Raw genomic sequence first — 16,719 nt, 5'->3', positions numbered from 1 at the left:
CTGATGTTTGAGACTGCAGCAATGAGAAGCCATTCATACCTTCTCTTTCCAATTTTGGTAAAAAAAAGAAAAAAAAAAAAAGAATCTGAAGGGCTCAATAGTTGCCAATATCTGCAAGGGTGTCATATCTACATTTGGTATGTTCTTAAAGCACTACAGACCTTCCTCCTCCCCAACTCTCAGCTCCACAGGGAACCTGCTTTTCTAAACTGGTACACCCAAAGAAGACCTTAGTACAGGAAGAAAACTGACTTTCTAGCATGCAAGGGGCGGCTTCCTTTCATTGATATATTCAAGTAAGTGACTAAACAGCTGAAAAAATCAATGTCCTTTAAGGATTGTTTAAATCACAGCACAGAAAGGAGAGGAAAGACATTTATATCATCACAAATAGGCAACTGAATCAGCAACGGGAGCACTTCTGACAATGATACAAACGAACATTTAATAATTTCCAGGAATTTAAGCAAGTTCAGCCCTTATTAAAAATGGATGAAAAGCAATGCCTTCATATCCTGAAAAAGAGACTGTCCTGACAAACTCAAAAGAGTATCACAGAATTATTCAGATTCTCAGCAATGAGGGTCCCCCCAAAATCTAACAGCGCTTAATTATTTCCTTTTGTTTCCCTCACTGGTGAATGTTGTTTGTAGATACCATTGCCTGTGTTTTCACCTTAAACGATGTCACTAACCGCAACCAAATCCTTTAGAATGCCCACTACTTTGATGGATTCTTATCATTTTATAAATGTGAAGTACTTTCTCAGGAAACAAAGTGGCGTGATTTTCTTCCTCTGGAGGGAATAGATGATTTCGGTGTCCTAAACATTTGAAAGAATTACTGCCACAGTTATCTTAAGGACAGTAATCATCACTTACAGAAACATAGAATAAGACAACTAAAATTTCTAGAAAAAAATATTTTGCTACTTATGTTTTAAATGTGATGTTTCTCTAAGGGAAACAACTTGTTGCTGAATTTGTAACACAGAAAAACGAGAGATTGCCACAAGTGGAAACAAACTGCAAATCAGCTGCGTCAGAGGTGAGGGTGAGGTGATCTGCCCTTCTGTTGCCTGCTGAGGGGTGAGGGGGAATAATCTTCAGAGAGAGGCATCATGAACGAGAACTTCCGTAATTTTTCACACAAGTCTCCATCATTCAATGACAATATTCTAGTAATGTAGAGAAATAGAAGCATGAGAAAATAAAGGAACAAAATAGACACTGACCTCACAGGTGATGGAGATATTGATGTTATCAGAGAGGAACATTAAAAAGATATGTTTTAGATGTTCAAAAACCAGAAGATAATAAATTTTTTTCCAGAGCATAAGGATCTATTCAGAAAGTAAAATGGACATTATAAAAATAAAATTCAGTCAAGGGTTCAGATCCCCATACCAGCCAGCCTCCCTCTGACTCCTAAAATAAATAAAGCAAAATAAAATATTTTAGAATTAAAATAAGTAGAAATAAAGTAAATACTTACAATTAGAAATAAAATAAATGTAGACATTTAATAAAATGCAAAAGTTATCTTTCTAAAAAGTCAATAGATTGGTTTAATAGCCATTTGGATTCACTAAAATGGGATTATTAACCTGAAAATAAATGAGTACAAACTATCCAGACATAAGCATAGAGAACTAAAAGGAAGGAAAGTTTTTTAAAAAGAGTGTAAGGAAGATATGAGTCATGTCATAAAGGCCTAACAAGCATTTAATCAAAGTCTCAGAAGTTGTAGAAGACAGAAAATGGGGCAGAAACCACAATGAAAAAAATTTTCCAAATTATGGATGCTTAAGAAAAATAAACCTGATGAGATATCAAGCCACATGTGCAAGAAGATCTATGAAGTCCAAGCAGGAGGAGGACAAGAAAACCACAGCTAGGCACGTTAGTAAAACTGCTGAACACCAAAGATAATTAAAACTATAAATTATAGCAACACTCAGAGGGGGAATATTCCTATTGCATCCAAAGATTGGGTGCTGAATTCTCAGCAAAAGCAATAAAAAAAGAAGACATCATTAAAGCACTAAAATACTCTTATTTTCCACCTACTACTGGCTACTAGCCCAAGACTAAATATCTTTTAGTTGATGGTGAAGACTTTTCCAGACAATCACCAGACCCTAATTAAAGGAAATGCAAAAGGTAGTTTGTTAGGCAGAGGTTAGATGACCCCAAGGGAAATGTGCAAAATGAAGGAAGGAATGAAGAGCAGTGGACACGTTAAATACATGGCTAGGTCAAATAAACATTACTATCCAAGCAACAATAATAGTGTCTGTGACGTAAAATATTTGGTGAAATAAAATTAATGAAAACAGCTTGAAGATCAGGTGGTGGGTAAACGGATATATGATGTTCCAAACTTCTAGCATTGTCTAGGCTAGGAAGTGTAAAAAGTTCTAATTTTGGAGCCGGCCTGTGGCTCACTCAGGAGAGTGCAGTGCTGATAACACCAAGGTCGCGGGTTTGGATCCCATATGGGGATGGCCGGTTTGCCCCCTGGGTGAGCGTGGTGCTGACAACACCAAGTCAAGGGTTAAGATCCCCTTACCGGTCATCCTTTTTTTAAAAAAAAAGTTCTAATTTCCTCTAAAGTCTTTTGTAGAGATTTCACAGGATACGTGAAAGTGAAAATTATGCATCAGGGTAAAACCATGAACTAATACAATCATTATCTATGAGATTCCAGCAGTTTTAAAAATAACTAACTTTACTTTTATGTTTAAAAATGTAAATGGAAAAAGCATACAATGAGACTTGATACATGTATAAACCCTAGTAACCATCAGCCAGACCAAGCTATAGAGCATTTTTATCAACCCAGGAAGTTTCCCACCAAAATATCTCAAAGAGGGAACCACTCTTGTCTTCTAATGCTTCATAGAAATAAAATCACACAGGAGTGTCAGGCAGGCACATTAACATAGACTTGTTTTAGGTGTTCAAAAACATATTTTTGACAGACATTTTTTTCCTGGACATAGTATTTGGAGGCTTTGTCCGATTATCATGTTTTTCTGTAGTTTGCTTGCTTTTATCGCAGAGCATTAGGCATTTATGACTATATGACACTTTGTACAGCAATTCTCCTGTTGATAGACATTTGTGCTGTATCCAGCTTTTGCCTGGTATCAATGACAGTGCTATGAACATTTTACTAGAAGCGTTCATGGAGCTGTGTGTTCATTTTTCATGGGAAATAAGTAGAAGTAAAAGTGCAGGGTTATAGGATATGTGTATATATAACTTTATGAGAAACTGCCAACTATCCGAAAAGGAGTTGTACTAAATTGCAGTTCGACCAATATCACACAGCAATATCACGCATACTCTAGTTGGGGGATGGGAAGAGAAATCAGCTTTCAAAATCAGTTTCTTATGTGTCCCTTCTTCACCTTGTTCTGAACCCCTAGTGGCATCTGTGAAGGTAGCTGTGGTCACACCAAGTGTCACTAACAGCCTATTCAAGTCTTACAATAGGGCCACAGAGAGATGCTCCAGCCAAGTCTCAGGCTCATTAAAACCAGGTAGAAATGGGTGCCTGTGAAATGAGAAAGATGAGGTGATCCCTCCTTTTCCTGTCATGTCTATGCCTCTCTTTGCAGCCGCTTTGTCACTAAAAACGATCACTTGTACTTCTTTGTCAAAGATAAAAAAAAAAAAAGGCTGGACATGAGTTAAAGTGATGAAATCAGATTTGATGCAGTAACTACTGACAGTAGAGGAAAGCGCTGAGCTCTGCTGTGATTTGCGCAGAGGTGACCGGGCATTCCTACGGGAGAATGAGGAGGGGGAAGAGTCACAAGTGAAAAATTACAAAGGGTTGGTCAGTGCAAGCGTCTGACTAGTCAGGACAGCTGAGTGTGCTTCCTGGAAATCATTGAATTTAGAGTTCTGTCCTGCCACAGAGACTGAGAGATGGAGGCGCAATCCTTCCCGATGACGACACTTCAAACGAATGGCTTGCAGATCCTCAGGGGACACTCCTGAGTCTGTGGGAGGTACATACTTGTACACATCTCAAAGGGGCAGAGGAAGGATCCCCTTTTTAGTGAGTGCTCTAAGATAGGGAGGTCAGGAGACCATCATCACCGTCTTCACGTGTGACCAGAACAAACAGTAATTCTGGTAACCTTAAGCTTTCTCAGGCAGGTATTTTAATGGCAGACTGGTGTCATACTAGGGACACACCCTTACGCTGCTAGAAGACATGCTAGGGTTTGGTGACTCTTAGTGCACAGGTTTGGACAAAGTCGTTATATAAGTTTAACAGTTCTCACTTTCCATCTCTTCATTCCATGGCCGAGATTTTACTGGACCCTATTAGATGATCACAGCCACAGGCCATTTTCAAAGATTTTAAGGCAGCCCAGGCAGATCTCCTCAGATCTGAATGAAACCATAAAGAAAACCATTAGATTAAGAGTGGGCACCACGATATCAATTAGTCACATTCGTGGAGATCAACAAAAATATTTTAAGATTTTGTCAGAATGGAAAGTGACATGTGAAGCCAAAATGGAATTCCAACTTATGTTAGCAAAGCATAGAGTTTATTGACCATTTTTAAAAGAAAGCCCTGGCAAAACAACAATCCACATGTGGCGATGGTGGGTAGGGGTTGGGGTGAGCCTTCAGTAGGTCAAAATTAACCCCTAGTAGGTCAAATTAACTGCAAGGGAAAAGAAGCTAATTTTGCACCAGAATGGGATAACGGTCACGGGATAAACAGGCAGGACATTATGCTGAGTTTATTAGTCATATTTATTGAGAGTATTTGTGGTGTTTAATTCTATGTGTTGACTCAACTGGGCCATGGGGTGACCAGGTATTTGGTTAAACCTTTCTCTAGGTGTGTCTTTGATGGTGTTTCTGGATGGGATCAACGTGTGAGTCAGCAGAGGCTGAACCAAAGAGAGTGCCCTCCCCAGTGTGGGTGGGCCTCACTGGGTCTGTTGAAGGCCTGAGCAGGATAAAGGGCTGAGAAAGAATTCTTTCTCTCTACTTCGCTGACCTGGGACATCTCTCTTCTGCCTTGGGACTTGGACTCGGACTGGAACTACACCATCAGCCCTCCTGGGTCTCCAGCTTGCTGACTGCAGACCTTGGACTTTTCAGCCTCCACAATCATGTCAGCCAATTCCTTACGGGAAGTCTCCTTCTATCCATCACACACACACACGTGCACATGCACACACACACACACACACACACACGTACGTATGTACTATTTGTTTTGGTTCTCTGGAGAACCAAGAGCAGTACAGTATTATACGCCACTTTTGTTCTCCATGTTTTTGAAAGATGTAGAAAAAAAATCTGGACAGTTCTCAAAGAAGAACAGTAAGGACCAGTAGAAGTTTTAAACTTTTCTTTTAGGAAAAGCTGTAAGAACAGTTTTTTATTGAAACTGTCTTCAACAAAATACAAGGCGTTGGGAAAATATTACCTTCATGTTTTCAAAGCAAGAGCAAGATCAAAAAAGGACAAATATACTTAGATGTCTTTTAATAAACTTTTCCAAACTTTTAATTTGGAGTAATTCACACACAATTTTAAGAAGATATACAGAGAGATCCTTTGTACCCTTTACTTAGTTTCTTCGATGGTAACATCTTGGTAATACTTGCAAAATGGAAATATTTGCCAGTATTGCTAATACTGTAGTACCAGGATATTGACATTGATACAAACAAGGTATGGAACATTTCCATCACCACAAGGATTAATCACTTTGCTCTTTTGTAACCATGCCCACTTCTCTTCTGTGCCCCCACTTCTATTTTCAACCCCCGGAAATCACTAATATGTTCTCCATTCCTAGAATTTATTCATTTCAAAAATGTTACATAATTGGAATTATATAGGAGGGGACCAGTCAAGAACAAATGTTATGGACACAGGTTTTGGGGATGCTCAAGGCATTCTGCTTGTTGACTTTCTGGAGGGCCAAAGAACGATAACATCTGCTTATTATGAGAGTGTTTTGAGAAAGTTAGCCAAAGGTTTAGCAGGAAAATACCCGGGAAAGCTTCACCAGAGTCCATCCCCACCACGACAATGTTCCTGCTCATTTCTCTCATGAAACAAGGGCAATTTTGTGAGTTTCAATGGGAAATGGTAGGCATCTAACTTAATAGTTGTTGTGTTTTTTTTGATTTTGATGATTTTATTTTATTTTATTTTATTTTTTTATTTTATTTTGTCGATATACATTGTGGCTGATTATTGCTCCCCATCACCAAAACCTCCCTCCCTTCTCCCTCCCCCCCTACCCCCAACAATGTCCTTTCTGTTTGCTTGTCGTATCAACTTCAAATAATTGTGGTTGTTATATCTTCTTCCCCCCCCTGGTTTTTTTTTTTTTTTTGTGTGTGTGTGTGTGTGTGTGAATTTATATATTAATTTTTAGCTCCCACCAATAAGTGAGAACATGTGGTATTTCTCTTTCTGTGCCTGACTTGTTTCACTTAATATAATTCTCTCAAGGTCCATCCATGTTGTTGCAAATGGCAGTATTTCATTCGTTTTTATAGCTGAGTAGTATTCCATTGTGTAGATGTACCACATTTTCCGTATCCACTCATCTGATGATGGACATTTGGGCTGGTTCCAACTCTTGGCTATTGTAAAGAGTGCTGCGATGAACATTGGGGAACAGGTATACCTTCGACTTGATGATTTCCATTCCTCTGGGTATATTCCCAACAGTGGGATACCTGGGTCGTATGGTAGATCTATCTGCAATTGTTTGAGGAACCTCCATACCATTTTCCATAGAGGCTGCACCATTTTGCAGTCCCACCAACAATGTATGAGAGTTCCTTTTTCTCCGCAGCCTCGCCAGCATTTATCGTTCATAGTCTTTTGGATTTTAGCCATCCTAACTGGGGTTAGATGGTATCTCAATGTGGTTTTGATTTGCATTTCCCGGATGCTGAGTGATGTTGAGCATTTTTTCATATGTCTGTTGGCCATTTGTATATCTTCCTTAGAGAAATGCCTATTTAGCTCTTTTGCCCATTTTTTAATTGGGTTGCTTGTTTTCTTCTTGTAAAGTTGTTTGAGTTCCTTATATATTCTGGATATTAATCCTTTGTCAGATATATATTTTGCAAATATTTTCTCCCACTCTGTTGGTTGTCTTTTAACTCTTTTAATTGTTTCTTTTGCTGTGCAGAAGCTTTTTAGTTTGATATAATCCCATTTGTTTATTTTACCTTTGGTTGCCCGTGCTTTTGGGGTCGTATTCATGAAGTCTGTGCCCAGTCCTATTTCCTGAAGTGTTTCTCCTATGTTTTCTTTAAGAAGTTTTATTGTTTCAGGGTGTATATTTAAATCTTTAATCCATTTTGAGTTGATTTTAGTATACGGCGAGAGGTATGGATCTAGTTTCATTCTCCTGCATATGGATATCCAGTTATCCCAGCACCATTTGCTGAAGAGGCAGTCCCTTCCCCAGTGAACAGGCTTGGTGCCTTTGTCAAAGATCAGCTGACAGTAAGTGTGTGGGTTGATTTCTGGATTCTCTATTCTATTCCATTGGTCAGTGTGTCTGTTTTTATGCCAGTACCATACTGTTTTGGTTATTATAGCTTTGTAGTATAGCTTAAAGTCAGGTAGTGTTATGCCTCCAGCTTTATTTTTTTTGCTCAGCATTGCTTTGGCTATGCATGGTCTTTTATTGTTCCATATAAATGTCTGGATAGTTTTTTCCATTTCTGAGAAAAATGTCTTTGGAATTTTGATGGGGATTGCATTGAATTTGTATATCACTTTGGGTAGTATGGACATTTTCACTATGTTGATTCTTCCAATCCAAGAGCATGGGATATCTTTCCATCTTCTTGTATCCTCTCTAATTTCTCTCAGCAGTGGTTTGTAGTTCTCATTATAGAGATTTTTCACCTCCTTGGTTAACTCAATTCCTAAGTATTTTATTTTTTTGGTGGCTATTGTAAATGGGGAGGCTTTCTTGATTTCTCGTTCTGCATGTTCACTATTGGAGAAAAGAAATGCTACTGATTTTTGTGTGTTGATTTTGTATCCTGCTACTGTGCTGAAATCATTTATCAATTCCAAAAGTTTTTTTGTAGAGGTTTTAGGCTGTTCGATATATAGGATCATGTCATCTGCAAACAGGGACAGTTTGACTTCATCTTTTCCAATCTGGATGCCCTTTATTTCCTTCTCTTCTCTGATTGCTCTGGCTAGTACTTCCAACACTATGTTGAATAGGAGTGGTGAGAGTGGGCATCCTTGTCTGGTGCCTGTTCTGAAAGGAAAAGCTTTCAGCTTTTCCCCATTCAGGATGATATTGGCAGTGGGTTTGGCATATATGGCTTTAATTATGTTGAGATACTTTCCCTCTATACCTAACTTATAGAGGGTCTTTGTCATGAATGAGTGCTGAACTTTATCAAATGCTTTTTCAGCATCTATAGAGATGATCATATGGTCCTTGTGTTTGAGTTTATTAATATGGTGTATCACATTTATTGATTTGCGTATGTTGAACCAACCTTGCATCCCTGGGATGAATCCCACTTGATCGTGATGAATAATTTTACGTATGTGTTGCTCTATTCTGTTTGCTAGTATTTTAGTGAGGATTTTTGCATCTATATTCATCAAGGATATCGGCCTGTAGTTTTCTTTTTTGGTTAAATCTTTCCCTGGTTTTGGTTTCAGGATGATGTTTGCTTCATAGAATGAGTTTGGGAGATTTGCGTTTTTTTCAATCTTTTGGAATAGTTTGTAAAGTATCGGTGTCAATTCCTCTTTGAATGTTTGGTAAAATTCTGCTGTGAATCCATCTGGTCCTGGGCTTTTCTTTGTTGGGAGCCTTCTGATAACAGCTTCAATCTCCTTTATTGTTATTGGTCTGTTCAAACTTTCTACGTCTTCATGGTTCAGTTTTGGGAGCTTGTGTGTGTCCAGAAATTTATCCATTTCCTCCAGATTTTCAAATTTGTTGGCGTATAGTTGTTTATAGTAGTCACGAATGATTCTTTGTATTTCAGATGAATCAGTTGTAATATCGCCTTTTTCATTTCTAATTTTTGTTATTTGAGTCTTCTCTCTTCTTTTTTTTGTTAGCCATGCTAATGGTTTGTCAATTTTATTTATCTTTTCAAAAAACCAACTTTTTGATTCGTTGATCTTTTGAATTGTTTTTTGGTTTTCAATTTCATTCAGTTCTGCTCTGATCTTAATGATTTCTTTCCGTCTGCTAACTTTAGGTTTGGATTGTTCTTGTTTTTCTAGTTCTTTAAGGTGAAGTGTTAGGTTGTTCACTTGCCATCTTTCCATTCTTCTGAAGTGAGCGTTTAATGCGATAAATTTCCCCCTCAATAGTGCTTTTGCAGTATCCCACAGGTTTTGGTATGATGTATCATTGTTTTCATTAGTTTCAATAAATTTTTTGATTTCCTGCTTGATTTCTTCTTGGACCCATATGTCATTAAGTAGAATGCTGTTTAATTTCCAAGTGTTTGTATAGTTTCCAGAGTTTCATTTGTTCTTAATTTCTAGTTTTAACCCATTGTGGTCTGAGAAGATACATGGGATAATTCCAATTTTTTTGAATTTATTGAGACTTGATTTGTGACCTAATATGTGATCTATCCTGGAGAATGATCCATGTGCTGATGAGAAGAATGAATATTCTGAGGTTGTTGGGTGGAATGTTCTGTAGATATCTGCCAATTCCAATTGGTCTAGAGTCTTGTTTAGATCTTGTGTTTCTCTACTGATTCTTTGCCTAGATGATCTGTCTAATATTGACAGTGGGGTGTTCAGGTCCCCTGCTATTATGGTATTAGTGTCTATTTCCTTCTTTAGGTCTAATAGAGTTTGTTTTATAAATCTGGCTGCTCCAACATTGGGTGCATATATATTTATGATTGTTATGTCTTCTTGATGGATCAGTCCTTTTATCATTAAGTAGTGTCCCTCATTGTCTCTTTTTATGGTTTTTAGTTTAAAGTCTATTTTGTCAGATATAAGAATAGCTACTCCAGCTCGTTTTTCTTTTCTGTTTGCATGGTAAATCTTTTTCCATCCTTTCACTCTTAGTCTGTGTGAATCTTTATGGGTGAGGTGGGTCTCTTGTAGGCAGCATATAGTTGGGTCCTGCTTTTTGATCCAGTCAGCCAGTCTGTGTCTTTTAATTGGGGAATTTAAGCCTTTTACATTAAGAGTTGTTATTGAAAGGTGTTGATTTATTCCTAGCATTTTATTGGTTGTTTGGTTGTCTTAGGTGTCTTTTGTTCCTTGCTTTCTGATATACTGTTTGTTTTCTGTGTTTGTTGGTTCCTTAGGTTGTAGATAGTGTTTTTGTTAGCTTGTTTTCTCTTCATGAATGCCATTTTTATTATACTAGCGGGTTTAGATTTTTCTTGGGTTTTTATGGCAGTGGTAGTTATTTTTCAGGAACCAAACCCAGTACTCCCTTGAGGATTTCTTGTAAGGGTGGTCGTGTGGTAGTGAACTCCCGCAGTTTTTGTTTGTCTGAGAAATATACTATTTGCCCCTCATTTCAGAAGGATAGCCTTGCAGGGTAGAGTATTCCTGGCTGGCAATCTTTGTCTTTTAGTATTTTGAAAATATCATCCCATTCCTTTCTAGCTTTTAGGGTTTGTGATGAAAAGTCTGATGTTAACCTGATTGGGGCTCCCTTATAGGTGATTTGACGCTTCTCTCTTGCAGCTTTTAAGATTCTCTCTTTGTCTCTGAGTTTTGCCAATTTGACTATGACATGTCTTGGAGAAGGTCTTTTTGGGTTGAATACATTTGGAGATCGTTGAGCTTCCTGGATCTGAAGATCTGTGATTTTTCCTATACCTGGGAAGTTTTCTGCCACTATTTTGTTGAATATGTTTTCAATGGAATCTCCATTTTCCTCCCCTTCTGGAATACCCATGACTCGGATATTTGATCGCTTAAGGTTGTCTGATATCTCTCTCAGATTTTCTTCAATGTCCTTGATTCTTTTTTCTTTCTTTTTGTCTGCTTGTGTTATTTCAAACAGCCCATCTTCAAGTTCAGAGGTTCTCTCTTCAACTTCGACAAGCCTGCTGGTTAAACTCTCCGTTGTGTTTTTTATTTCGCTGAATAACTTCTTCAGTTCAGCAAGTTCTGCTACATTTTTTTTCAGGACATTGATTTCCTTGTACATTTCCTCTTTCAGATCCTGTATACTTTTCCTCATTTCATCATGATGTCTAGCTGAGTTTTCTTGTATCTCATTCAGTTTCCTTAGAATTATCACTCGAAATTCCTTATCAGTTATTTCAAGGGCTTCTTGTTCTATAGGATCTAGAGTTTGAGATTTATTAACTTTTGGTGATGTACTTTCTTGATTTTTTGTATTTCTGGTATCTTTTTTTTGGTGTTTATTCATTGTGGCAGGGGGTTTCACAGTCCACCGGTTTGAGACTAATGACTAACTAGGATGTTGCTGTGGTTGCCAATTTCTTATGGCTCCCTCCGTGACTGCTCAGTTGGCCTCTAGTGCCTTGTGTGTGTGGTTGCCTCGGGTCTTGGGCTTCTCCGGGGACCCACCTTTCTGGTCAGCTTGGACTCTGCTGGGCTGGTGGATCACGTACCACAGGGTGTGTGATCTCTGTTGAGCTTTCACTTCCTGTGCAGGACTTCTCCCTGTTCCGTGTGCTCTGGCCCAGGCTGTTAGATCGTGCAGTGGCGACCCCACCGGGTGTGTGGTTTCTGTCGAGTCTCCGCCTCCCTGGCCGCACGTCTCCCCACTCTGTGCGCACTGTGCTGGGCTGGGGCCTGTCTTCTGCACCCCTCGTCTATCAGCTGGGCCTTCAAGACCCTGCTCGGCACCGCCTCGCCCAGGAAGTCTACCAGGTTTCTGCTAGGCACAGACGACCGGTCTCTCTGGGTGCCTTTGTAGCACTATGTAGATCTTTCTCGGGTCTTGTTCACCTTTGTATCCCCCCAGTATAAACCGAGTCTAGCGCCCACCTGCAGCCTGGTCTCCGGCAGGTTCAAGCGGACCTGGGAACTCTCCTACCACACTATTCCCAACCAGAAATTCGTTAGGCTTTTTTCCAAACTGGTGGCTGCAGAGATGGTATCTGCCTCCCAGTAACAGGGAGTTTACCTGGGGCCAGAGTCCAGCGTGTGGTGGAGTGCCAGTCGACCCGCCCGTACTTCCTTGCCCTGCCGACACTGGCCGGACACGCCCCCCGCCACCAGCCCCGCCAGAGAACCGCGGAGGGAGTGGGAGCGGAGGCCGGTCTGCAGGCTCCGGAAAGCCCCGCGCCAGGCCAAGCAAGTGGGAGGGCTCAGTGATGGCCGCGGAGGGAGTGGGAGCGGAGGCCGGTCTGCAGGCTCCGGAAAGCCCCGTGCCAGGCCAAGCAAGTGGGAGGGCTCAGTGATGGCCGAGCAGGGCGGAGCTGCCCACACCTGGGAAAATGGAGGCAGCACCGGGGCGGTGAGTGGCCTGGTGGTGCAGGCGGGAGCCGCATGGGCATCCACCCCCTGAACAGAGCTGTGCCAGGGGTCACTCACAGGGTTGTGCCAGGTCGGGCACTCGCTGTCTGTCTCTGGTTTGCCGCCTTTCCCAGTTCTCGGCCGCTGCCGCCTCGGGCTGTTCAGTCGCGGCGCGGCTCGGGCGCTCCCAGGAATCTTCTTCAATGCCGGCCTGAAACCTCGAATCCTGAATAGGGCAGCTGGCCGCCTTCAGCGGGGCCCCGGCCTCCGGGGTCCTGTCGGCATCCACAGCAGCCCTGGCACCGCGTTCCCTGTTTTGAGAGTCGCTTTTGCAGCTAAGAAACAGTTCTTTTCCTGCTCCACACTTCAAAGCTGTTGCCTGTAAATGAGGCAGCCTTTCCTGCCGTGGGTAGAGTGGCGGTCACCCCCCACGACTGGCCAGCAGCAGCAGTCCTCCCTTAAGAGATGGCGAGAGGAAGGTCCACAAGTTTCCCGGCTGCCTGAGGCCCAGTGGCCACCTTTTCCACCTCAGCTACTCCGCGCCAACCGCCGCAGCCACCGCCATCTTGAAAACCTCAGCAGTTGCTTTTCTCACTGAAGTGGTTACTGCCTTTCCTTCACATCTGAAGTTCAACTGCTTCTACCCTTGGGAAGGCCGGCAGCATGCTCACTGGACACCAGACTGCAGTGTTCAGCCTTGTTTCTGCCTTGGCTCAAATTGGAAACCAAGAAGTGACCTGACTATGTCTCCCTCACTAGTGGTTGGGGGGTCCTGTTCCAGATGAGGTGGTCTTTGTGATAGCTTTAGATTAGGAAATCTCATGACATATTTCCCCCTTTGCCTTCCCTCCTGATCTCTCTCTCTCCTTCCCCACCGACCCAGAGCAGAGGATTCACCGTCTTTCTGTCTCTGAGGACACTTAGGGGTCCTCTCTTGGCAGTTAAAAGGGGGCAATTACCCTTTGCCCTACAGCAGCAGAAAGGGCTGCAGGCTTCTGGCTGACCACAAACTCCCTTCGTGGCCTCTGCATACCTGCGCCTCACCCGGCAAACACAAAAAAGTGCCACTTGAAGCTTCTCTACAGGCTGAACAGGAAGCTCTGGGGCTCCTGACCAGGTGAGAGGAGCAGCACAGACAGGTCCCAGGCAGGTCCCTGGGCCTCAAGGACAGGCCAGGAAGAGACTGAAGGTGAGGGCAGAGCCAAAGAAAAGGTGTAAAGACAGGCCAACCCCACTCTTCAGAGGGTCGTGAGTTAAGTTGATCTCCCCGCCTTTATCAGGAGAATCCTTTGCTCTAATTCAAAGATCAGGAAAAAGGAGGATTGTGTGGACCAACGTACATATCCGAGAGGAAAACAGGAATTCCTGACTAACAAGATGTGGAGTCTGAGTGATATTTCAGCGTCAAAAAGAACTCTGTTTTTTGTTTGTTTTTGCTCTGAGAATTGGAAGGATAAGAACAAGGAATTCTAACTAAGATGAAAACACTGCAGGTGAGAAAGGTTTTAGGGGGAACATCCAGTGTTCTGTCCTGGAACCCGAGGGCTTCCTTGAAAGAAATTCCATCCAGGTCAGCTTGGTTCTTGATGCATCTGAGTCCCATTGTTGTCGTTGGAGATCCGGGGGCTCAGTGCTCAGTCCCTTCTCACCCTGGGCCCTTCCCATCCCCCTTCCTCCTGGCAACCTCGTCCACTGCCCTGGCTCCCGAGACCATCTCCCCAGAGGCATGCTGTTGCCTTAAAACAGCATACCTCTACATCAGTTTGAGCTATAGCCTGGAGGCGGCAACTTGCTCCGTGACTTCTGCACCTCGCAGCCTTCGTGGGCACGCCATTTGCGGAGCAGAGTTTCCGGTGCGTAGCGTGTGGGCTCGCTTTCTGGAAAAATTTTGGGGGGTAAGACCTTCTAGACTCTCCCTGCAGGGGCGGCTGGCACGCGAATGGTAGGCGGACTGAAGTTTCCCAGTGCACCCTTAGAATAGAGCTGAGTGTTAGGAAGCGGGAGGAAAACAAAAGAACAAAACAAAATCCAGAGTCCTTACAAGTCCGTGGTGGCCTAGTGGCTAGGATTCAGCGCTTCTACCGCAGTAGCCCAGAATCATGTTTTTGCAATCTCCATCTGCAAGCAAAAATCTTCCTCTTCATCCCCAGGGCTTGTGTTGTGCTATAAGGTCCAGTTGCAGGAGTCTCCGTGGTCTCTGGGACCTTAAAACTGTGATGAGGGAAGGGAAGTAATGGCGACCTTCTCGTACTCTCCACGGGAAGGCTTCATGCTCTCCTAGTTCTTTCTCTGGGCACCTCTGTTCGTGTCATATCTCCATTTTACACTCAGGAAGTAGTGACTTTAGAGGTCCACTAAGCAGCTTGCCCAAGTTACACAGCCATGCAGAGATTTACACCTGCGTGGGGCTCTCGCCCAATGTGCTAGGCTGCCATTACTGAAAGAATGAGTTCTGCTTCTGGTAATGGCTGCTTGCTTTTTTAAGAGTAACTCTCCCACAGACAAGAACTATAAACTGTGGAAAAATATATTTCTAAAAAAATATCTGACAGTGCTGGCAGACTGAACAAAAGCAGCCAACGTGTGGAAGAATGGTGCTAGGTGAGTTTTCCATTTTGCAAATTTTTTTTTTGTGAGCAAATCTAGGTCTCCCTATTTTAGTCAGTTAAATTCCAATACAAAACCAAAGTGTCTTACTGGATGAAAGAAACAGAGGACGAAGTTTGGGCAATCATAGGAGTTAGAAAATCAAGGGGTTGGGGGAATCTCAGAAAGGAAAAAGCCAACGAAGGGAACTTCCAAGTTGTGTGTCAAAATTCTGGCCAAATTTCTGGCTGACCCCTGAATTATTGCATACATGGGCTGCCTCCTTGCAGTCCAGCTGAAGCTAAAGTAACTGAACTGAGATCTCACCTGCCATTCATTGCAGAGGAGAAAACTTTGCAGCTTGATATCAACCAAGGCTGCTTTGTAAAAAATTCAGTACTTTTGCCATACATAGCAATCCAGATTCTCCTTGTGTATCATCCACAATATCCACAATACAATCCAAAATTAGCCTGTATCACTGTACCCATGATCAAAATAAGAATGTCATGAGAGACAGACCATCCAAATGTTGGAATCAGGAGGCAAGAAATTTTAAGCCATAGTTATTACTATGTTCAAGATTGTAAAGGGAAATATAACCATAATAAATTTAAAAATAGAAAATCTTATCAACTAATAGAAATACTATATAAAGAACAAAACGTAAAATTTAAAACTGAAAAGTTTTCAGAAGACAATCACAAATGAACTTAACTGGATAATGGAAATGACAGAAAGTCAAATGATGAGAAATATAAATCATTGTAACTGAAGCACAGAAAATATTAACAGAACCTCAGGAACTTGTGGGGCAATATCAAAAGATCCAAAATACATATATCTGGAGTTGAAGATGAGGAAAGAGAGAATAAGGCAGAAAAAATATTGCTACCCAGATTGTTGAGAAACATCAATTTACCACACAAAGACATTGTTGGCTAGAGCCTGTGAAAGCATGTCCTGTTTCAAGAGATGTTCAACCTGCAGACAACAGCAGCGTTTCATCAAACGCCCAACAAGCAGTTTATTACACGCAAAGGGAGCTGAAGAGGAGGAAGAGGGGATGCACAAAGAGCGTGGGTACCAGGAGGCTGCCATAAGGCGAGACTTGAACCAGGAATCGAATTCGGATCCCAGTGAGGGAAGCGCTGAACCTGGGGCACTAGGCCACCGGGGAAGGCAGGTTAGGTGGCGTTCTCGCGTCCTCCGACAGCAGCTTCGTTCCAGCTGAGCACCGGGAACTCCCGACCTGCCTGTCCTCCAGGAATGGTTCAGAAGACCGTTCCCTCCCTGCGTTCTCCAAGAGGCGAGCCGGCTGGCGCCGCACCAAGCTCCCCGCGCCCCCGCCAGCGGCGCTCCTACGAGGCCCGCCGGGTCCACAAGCCCCAGAGCGAGTTGCCTGGTCCCGACCGCATCTCAGCGCTGACCTAGAGATGCGCCCGTGCGAGGACGCAGTGGGAGGAGGGACGCTCGCCCGAGCCGGGGCAGTGGGCGCGGTTGCCGGAGGGGGCGGGAGCCGGGAGGCGCCCAAGGGGAGAGGGGGCCGAGCACAGAGGGATGCAGGAACCGAGACAGCCTGGATGGAAAACCCTTTCAAGGAGGAGCCCTGGGCCCGGAACCGGATATTACCCCTCACACCTGCTGTACTTGC

This window comes from Cynocephalus volans, chromosome 8 (assembly GCF_027409185.1).
Source record: "Cynocephalus volans isolate mCynVol1 chromosome 8, mCynVol1.pri, whole genome shotgun sequence".
NCBI lineage: Eukaryota > Metazoa > Chordata > Mammalia > Dermoptera > Cynocephalidae > Cynocephalus > Cynocephalus volans.
This window is presented reverse-complemented; position numbering follows the sequence as displayed.